This window comes from Neofelis nebulosa, chromosome 18, assembly GCF_028018385.1.
Source record: "Neofelis nebulosa isolate mNeoNeb1 chromosome 18, mNeoNeb1.pri, whole genome shotgun sequence".
Classification (NCBI taxonomy): Eukaryota; Metazoa; Chordata; class Mammalia; order Carnivora; family Felidae; genus Neofelis; species Neofelis nebulosa.
The window spans coordinates 14,807,426-14,816,339 of NC_080799.1; the positions used below are offsets into that span (position 1 = coordinate 14,807,426).

The window sequence follows — 8,914 nt, forward strand, 5'->3', positions numbered from 1 at the left end:
GCTATGTTGGTTGACTGACCCAAGGCCACGGTCACTGGCCCCAGATCCCTTGCCTCCTAGGAAGGATGACAACAACCATCCAATGACAAAGCCAACTTCCTCGTGTCTGCCTTCCTCTTACAGACCCCTTGGCAGGTGAGGGAGCAGGAGGTGGGGGGGGGTGGGGAAGGAGGCCCAGCGTGAAAGCTTCCTCCAGCCCCCAGGCACTGCAAAAGGATTAGAAGGACAGACAGGACAGATGGAAGCTGCCTTCTGTTGAGTAGATGACCTTCCCAAATCTGTTGCATGAGCATCATGGAGCCCAAGCTCCGGTTAGGTTGAAAAGGCCCACGTTATTTGAATAATTAAGGGAACTGAGTTACTGAACACTTTCTCTGCTGGAGGAACTGATCTAGTTTCTGGGATAGAGGACTGAAGAAGCCAGCTAAGGTCCTTGTCCTCATAAAACTTACGTTCCGGTGGATTAAGACAGATGACTCATGACGGAGCAAGAAGGAAATTTCAGACAGTGGCAAGGGCTGGTGAAAAAAAAAATCATAATGAAACATGTGCTGGGCAGAGATGACCGGGAGAACAAGGGGTTCCCCCTGCAGACAAAGCATTGTGCTGAGACAGACAGAAAAAGGAGCTGGCCAGGCAGAAACCTAGTGGGAAAGCAACCTAGGTGGGGAGTAGCCAACACAAAGATCCTGAGAGGGTGAGCCTGACATTGAAGAAACAGACCCAATGTATGCGAACTGGAGAACCGTGAGCAGGGCTGGGAGTGGCTGCATTCGGGCCTCTCCACCTGTCGGCCGAATGCTCTTGGGCAATCTACTTCCTTCTCAGTTTCTTAGTTTGTAAAACGAGAATCATACCCACATTGACCTTGTAGGTTGTCAGACCTCAAGGATACAGGACATGTAAAACATAGAGGTGCCTGGCTGGCTCGGTCGGTAGAGCACGTGACTCTTGATATCAATGAGGTGGTGAGTTCAAGCCCCACATTGGGCGTAGATATGATTTAAAAAAAAAAAAACAAACATATATAGCATCTATGTCAGGCACATAGTAGATACTCAAGAAAGATTAGTTGTGATGACGATGACGATGGTGACGATGATGATGTCGTCATCACGGGCCTGCACTTGGAGGTAATTCCCAATAACGGAAACACCAGGCACCACCCATTGACTAGCCCCTGCTGTCACCCGTGAGCACGCTGCCTTCCGGTCCTTGGCATCTTCCTAGTTGGGACTCGTAAGCTCGTCACTACCTGCAAGGCCCTGTATCCTTCTGCTGGGGGTGCGGTGACAAAGCACCACAGATTTGGTGGTTTCAGCAACAGCATGTTACCGTCTCACAGTCCTGGAGGCTGGAAGTGTGAGATCGAGGCGTTGGTAGGGTTGATTCTGTCTTTTTTTTAAATTTTTTTTTTCAACGTTTTTTATTTATTTTTGGGACAGAGAGAGACAGAGCATGAACGGGGGAGGGGCAGAGAGAGAGAGGGAGACACAGAATCGGAAACAGGCTCCAGGCTCCGAGCCATCAGCCCAGAGCCTGACGCGGGGCTCGAACTCAGGACCGCGAGATCGTGACCTGGCTGAAGTCGGACGCTTAACCGACTGCGCCACCCAGGCGCCCCGGGTTGATTCTGTCTTGATTCTTGAGGGAGAATCTGTCCCCTGCCTCTCCTCCAGCTTACCAGGGGAGTCCTGGTAATCTTTGGTGTTCCTTGGCTTGTTCCTGCACCTTCACATGGTGTTCTTCTGTGTATCTTTGTCCAAATTTCCCCTTTTCAAAAGGACGCCAGTCATATTGGATTGGAGTCCACCCTAAACACCTCATGTCAAGTTGATCCCCTCTGTTACGACCCTATCTTCAAATGAGGTCACATTCCGTGGTACTGGGGGGGGGGGGAGGACACCAACATATCTTTGGGTGGGGAACCAGTCTGACCCATAACAGACCCACACCTCACAGCTGGGATTCTGCCATCGGCGTGGCCTCGCGCTTGCGGGTCCCTTGCCCAGTGCTCTCCCCGCTTCTACATTCCCAGACACGTGTTTCAGACCAGCCAGAGAACATCCTGAGCGTGAGTGGAGGTCCGCCCGAACACCTGGGCCCACGTTCCTGCCCAGTAGAGACACTTTCCTTCTAAACCCAAAGGTGTGAGGGGGAGTCACCAGGCTCACTGCCTCCCCTCTGAAAAGCCCAGTATTCCCCATGCAGAGAAACACGATACTCTGTTTATGCCCGAGGGAGACACCGTCCTAACCGCCGCCCGTGTCTGTGGGTGTTCGGTTTCCTATGGGAGCCCCATTGAGACACTGTCGTTATGAAGCTGGACCTTTCACGGCCCAAGAGGGTAACCGATAGAAGACAACCTTCCAAGGGCCCTTCAATCCATCCAATGCCCCACCAGCTTCCAGTGGCTAAGGACAGGTTTGGCACAACCTACCTCTCTCGGGCCACGGCCAAGTGCCCCTAGGCTGTGCATAAGCGGACTCGGGTTTTTCCAAGCTGCAGAAGGTGATCTGAGGTCGCCCCGTGCAAGAGAGGTATAGAAAGAATAAACAACTCCAAATAAGGCACGGTTTGTCCCCAGACTGTCCCCGGCCACTTGGACAAATAAACTCAAATGCACAGCTGTTTTCTCAGTGCCTGAAGCGGCATCCCTTCTGGGCTGAGTAGAGCAGGATAAAAACTCCGTGCTTACACCGGGTGATGCAGGCTAGCAAAACGCAGCCCCTTTCCTTATAAATCAGTCTGAAATGGTGAATGTTACGGCTGACACTTTCAGCTGGCAGGTCCAAATTGTGTTCCAAGAAGTATATTTAAGGACCTGCCTCTAACACCTCTGGGCTGCAGTGGTCCCACCTGCCAACGTGACATCACTGTAGGTCCGTCACACCTGTGTGGGCTCCTCCGACGGGAAATCTGGTCACTGTGCTGACAGGAGAAGTCCCGTCTGCCGTCTGTCCTTTGGGAACCTCTGAGGTGGGGGTGGGGGGGGAGGGGCTGGATCTTGTTCAGGAATTGTCCGTGCCTGCTGCCGGTGCTGGGTTTCCAGAAAGTTGTCAGACGAGAGGCTCACTCGCAGGACGGAGGTTGCCGCAGTTTCCTGGGCCTGTGGCTCCCATCGCGGGATATCAACTCGGAAGATTCTGCGGCCTCAGAGCACTTTTGCCCCATGTCAGTCTGGAGCCGGCCCTGGCTAACCCAGGCTTGGTGTCCAGAAACCACATTCAAGGTGCCTGGCTCTCCTGAGATGAGGCTTTCATGTTTCCAAGGTAGCCCTGAACCATGAACCACTAACAGTTCACATCCCAGCACAGGGGAGTGAACTTTGGCCAGAAGTAACTTTCTCGCAAATTAGGCACTAGCTTGGGGTCCCATGAAGAAGTGTCCCTGGAATGGTGTCAAAGTGGGCTTTCAACAGTACAGCATCAGACTGGAGCAGAAAAGACTGGGGTTGGGAACATATAAAATGGTTTTAACTCCTAGAAAGATGAAGTCATAGCTAGGGACCAGACAGACTGCTTCCTTTACTAAGGAGGGCAGTGAGGGAGGGGAAAAGGGGGCGAGAGAGAGAGAGACATACTATCAGATCATTGCTACCCTGTTCAGCATCATGACGAATGCCTTATGGAATGACGAATGCCTTAGCCAAATAGAACTTTACCCAAGAACTCTGTATCCTAACTCCTGATGTTCTCAGGAGACATTTCTTTTTTTTTTTTTTTTTTTTAACTTTATTTATTCTTGAGAGATAGAGAAAGAGCATGAGCAGGGGACGGGGAGAGAGAGGGGGAGACACAGAATCCGAAGCAGGCTCCAGGCTCCGAGCCGTCAGCCCAGAGCCTGACGCGGGGCTCGAACTCACGGACCGCGAGATCGTGACCTGGCTGAAGTCGGACGCTTAACCGACTGCGCCACCCAGGCGCCCCAACGTTTATTTATTTTTGAGACAGAGAGAGACAGAGCATGAGTGGGGGAGGGTCAGAGAGAGAGAGGGAGACACAGAATCTGAAACAGGCTCCAGGCTCTGAGCTGTCAGCCCAGAGCCCGATGCGGGGCTCGAACTCACGGACCGTGAGATCATGACCTGAGCCGAAGTCGGATGCTTAACCAACCAAGCCACCCAGGCGCCCCACACACACTGTTCTTATCTGCGAAGAGCGCAGAGCTCCTGGGATGAAAATGGGCTGCGTTGAGGGACCTTTGCTCCTTCTGCACACATGGGACTGTGTTACAGACTGAACGGCACTCTCCCTGCCAAATGCATGTTGAAACCCTAACCCCCAACGTGGCTGGGTGTGGAGACAGCCTTCAAGGGGGTAATGACGGTTAAACGAGGTCACATGGTGGGGCCCTCATCTGGTAAGACTGGCGTCCTTAGGAGAGGAAGAGACACCAGTGCCTCACGTGCACACGCAGACAGAAGGCCATGTGAGGACGCGGCGAGAAGGCGGCCACCTGTAAGCTATCTGTAAGCTCGCACCAGAAATTTACCCCGCTGGCACCTTGATCTTGGGCTTCCAGCCTCCGGAACCGTGAGAAAAGTAGTTTCTGTTGGTTAAGCCGCCCAGTCTGTGGTCCTGTGTCACAGCGGCCCACGCTATCGCAGCCTCACCTGGGGTTCAATCGTGACTGCTCCCATGTGACCAGCATAAGCCTTTTGTACAAGGAACAGCTGCAACCAAGGTAGGGGCCATACTTTGGTTTTCCCACTCCTGCTGTCACAAGTTATGATAAACCTCGTGGCTTAAAGCAACAAGGATTTATTCTCTTGTAGTTTCTGGAGCCCAGGAGTTTGAAACAGGTTTCATGGGGCTAAAATCATGGTGTTGGCAGGGATGGGTCCTTCTGGAGGCTCCAGGGGAGAATCCTTGACTTTTCTACCTTCTAGAGGCTACTTAAGGCCCCTTCCTCCACCTTCAAGGCCTGTGTGGCTGTGTGAAATCTTCTCTCTGAGCAAATGCCTCCCTCTTATAAGGGCCCTGAGATTACACCGGGCCCACGCAGGTAATCCAGAAGAATCTCTTAACCACATCTGCAAAGTATAAGGTAACATATTCACCATTTCCAGGGTTAGGAGGTGAACACGTTGGGGGGGGGGGGGGGGAGTTATTCAGCCTACTACAGGCAATAGCTGATCTACAAGCACTTTCTAGGATTCTCCAGAAGAGGCCGAGGTCCAGGGGAGCAGAGTCCTGTGAAGTCATCAGAGGCCCGCAGTGGGCCTCTGTGTTCATGTGCAGGGCATGGCCTGGGTTTCCCAGGCAGTGGCAGACCACATCCTGGGAAAACAAGAGCCGGGGCACCGTAGGCCAACTAGAGTGGGTCGAACAGGTCCAGCTGCTCAGAGGGGACCCCTATGCGCAGGACCCTGGGGAGAGCCCTATGTCCTCAGGCCACACTGTAGGAGGCACCCTTCAGCAGCATCATGGGCAGTTGGGCCCACGGCACCAGGACCCGGGCCACAAAGCTTGGCTAACGCCCCACGCTGATAACCCTGGAGCCGCCGACTCTTTAACTGGAGGCCAGCGGAGAGCGGCCTATAGGAAGAGGCCCAGCTGGTTTCCTCCTTACCTTCCTCCTGGGTTTGGGGCGGCCAGGTACCCCGACACATCGAGATATGCCACCCCCATACAGATACAGGCGCCCTACCCAAGCAGGATGTTCTCTCTGTGGCATGACTGCCTCACTTGGAGTCACAGACCACCCGTGGTGGGAGTCGCCCGGGTGGCAGGGATTCAAAACCCACCAATTCCAACATGCCTCGGGATGCTAGAGTGAAGCATCACAACCCGACCGACATATACTGGCCCTGTCCCAGACACCCAGGGCCTCCGAGATGCCAAGGCATAGACTTTTAAATCACAAGCATTTGATGAAGCCCTAAGTCTGTATAAAGGGCTGGGCAGGGCCTTGCGAGAACACCAGGATTACCAAGAGACAGCTAACCACAGAGAGGGGTGATTGTCCTGGGTGAGAGGGATATTTACAAAATGCTGGTGGAAAGTATAAAATCATGTACTGGCTGGTTAATAAACATGGGCAGAATGAAACAAACAAACGACCTGAGCCCACCGTGTCCCCGTGGGAGAGCTTGACTGATGACAAGGGAATGAGTGCTGTTAGCTGATTCATTCATTCATTCGTTCATTCACCCATTCTGCAAATATTTGTCGAGTGCTTGGTGTGCCAAATACTCAACCAAGATATACAAAGATCAGGCATGGCTCTGGTCCTCAAGAAACTCCTGATCTAGGAAGACAAACAAGTACATTAAACAAAAACAAAACAGCAGTCAATACGTGTAAGAATGTAGCAGATAGCCAGGAAGGGGAGCGATTGGCTTTGCAAGTGTCTAAATTTTCAATTTTTCAATCAACTAGTCATTCAACGAATATTTCTTGAGGGCCAACCACATGCCAAGCTCTCTGCTAAGCACCAGGAATCCAGTGGGAACAGACCAACACAATCACTGACCATGTGGAAGTTAGGTTCCAGTCTATGAGATGTCCACAACCAGCACGTCCACAGCGACAGAAAGGAGAAGAGAAGTTGCCCCAAGCCAAGGGGATTGGAAGGGATTGAGGAGTGGCTGCTAATGGCTATTTGGGGGAGGAATGGAATGCGATGGGAATACTCTAAAATTGACTTTGGGTAGTGGTCGCACAACTCTGTGAATATATCATAAACAATTAAATTGTACACTCTAAATCGATCTATGTATGGAATTTGTATTATATCTCAGTAACACTGATTTTTAAAAACCGTGGTGGTAGAGAAACACAATCAAGCAGTCACAATAGCATGTGACAGCTTCTAAGATGAAGAAGTCCAGGGCACTCTGGGAAGTTCTCAGGGGCTTCCAGCAACACCTCTTGAGAGAAACTTCTGGAAGGTTTCCCAGAACAGGTGACGTTTAAACTGAAATTCACTTCTCGAGAAGGACTTAGACAAAGTGAGAAGCCAAAGCGGTTCTAGGCAGTTGGAGGAAAGCATGCGGAGAGAAGAAAACACAAGGTGTATTTGAAAAGCTGAAGAAAGTTCCGGAAAGCTGGAGACGAGTGGAGGAGTGGGGGAAAGCAGGGAGAGGTGGAAACGTACGCACAGACCTTTTTGTGAAAGACGTGACAATTTCCAGAAGATGTGACTTCAGCTGAGAGGCAAAGGGAAACCATTTGAAGGCTTTAAGGGGGATTGACAGAATCAGATGTGTATTCCATTCATTCAGCCAGCCAACAGATACCTAAATATCACATCAATACCTTTGATGTGCGAGGCCACATTCCAGGGGGCAAAGCCATGAACAGAACAGACAAGATTTCTTCCCTCGTGCAGCTTCCATAATTATGAGCAGTAGTGACAAAAAACAAGTAAGCAGATGAGCTAACTACACACTTTGGAAAGACTCTTCTGGCAGCAGGAGTTCGGGGAGAAAGGCTTGATGGGAAAGACTAGAAAGTCCAGGCGGGAGATGAGTGTGTCTGCAGCAGGTCCTAGGGAATGCCTCCCCCAAATAACAGCCCCATTCCAACCTTTCTTCTGACCAGCAGAAACTGCCTTCCACCACCGAACATGCCAGAAAATTGCTTTTCCAGCCTTCTTCAGTTAGAGCATGGACAGTGACCCAATCGTGACCCTTGGGAGTAAAGCTGCAGAGGGACATCTTAGGAAGATGCTCCTCATTCACAGAAAGTGACACAAGCAAGACAGGTCCCTCTTCTCTGATGTGGCTGTGCTTGTAAGCGACGCCAAGAACTGTCACAGCCATCTTAACCCCACGGGGGCAACATCACTGTCACATTAAGGGTAGTGGAGTGGAAAATTTAAAAGCACCTGTGTCTTGGTGACATTTTGAACGCACTGAATTAGCCCTGGAATGGTCCTAGCTCTTACTTCTTACCATGTAAGAAACAAACAAAGAGCCTCTTCTGGATTAAGCTGCTTTCTTAAGTTGGGTATTCTATTTGCACCCAAAAACACCACCAGGGACTTGAGGTGCAATGCAGGCTGCTGGCAGTGGAGATTTACAGGAAGGAGGCACAGAAAAATATTTAGGAGGAAGGAGAGACAAGGCTTGGTGATTAATTGTCACTGCAGGTGAGAGAAACAGATGTTCCTGAAGATTTCAACAGCTTGACAGGTAGACTGTCATTCCCTGGGCCAGGGAACACAGGAAGAGGAGATGTGGATGATTTGGAGGTTCCTTTGAGATGTCCGATGAAAGACAGACAAGAAGGAACACAAAGGCACAGGCTGGGCTGGGCAACCAACCCAAACAAGTCCAACTGGCATTTCCTCACCCTGTCAGTCTGCGCTAGAAATTACACAAGGGCAACACAGCAGATCAGTAGAATGTGGTTCTTCCACTGAAGTGTTAGCTAGAGATGAGCCACCCTAAAATTATCAGCTCCCCTCTGCGCTCTCATGAAGGACACAGGCAAGAGGGGACATCGGTCAAAATCTTCAACATTAAAGAATACTTTCTTTTTATGCAATGCTATCTCTAGCCTCTGCTGCTTAGTGGTGACTCAATATGGACATCGTTGATCCGTCCCAACCCTGATAAATAATTCATGGATCCAAAGCACCGTGATAGCAAGGGGATATTTCTCACTTCCCTACAGCCTGAGATTCTGAGAGGTGGGGCGGGGGCATGACGCAGACAAAGGAAGCCGTGTCACTGTGGGGGCATCGCCACGGCTACACTGTCTCCACACTCATTCCCACACCCTCCTTCCATACCCATTCACCACAGAGCCACAAGAAGCAGGACGTTCGCCTTCCCGGCCTCCTTTCCAAGTAGGGGGAACCACGGAACCCAGTCATGGACAATGCAACTGAAGCAGAAACTGGCAAGGAGCTTCTGGGACAGCTTTTGCTTTGCTGATGAAAAGGACAGGCAAGTGGTCACTCT

The 8,914-nt window shown here is 51.1% G+C and overlaps 1 protein-coding gene across 4 annotated transcripts in view; it reads right to left on the reverse strand.

The window, feature by feature from the left end:
* The window catches only part of CALN1 (calneuron 1), a 528,610-nt gene that overhangs the window by 280,332 nt on the left and 239,364 nt on the right, over positions 1-8,914 (reverse strand). The window lies entirely within an intron of this gene.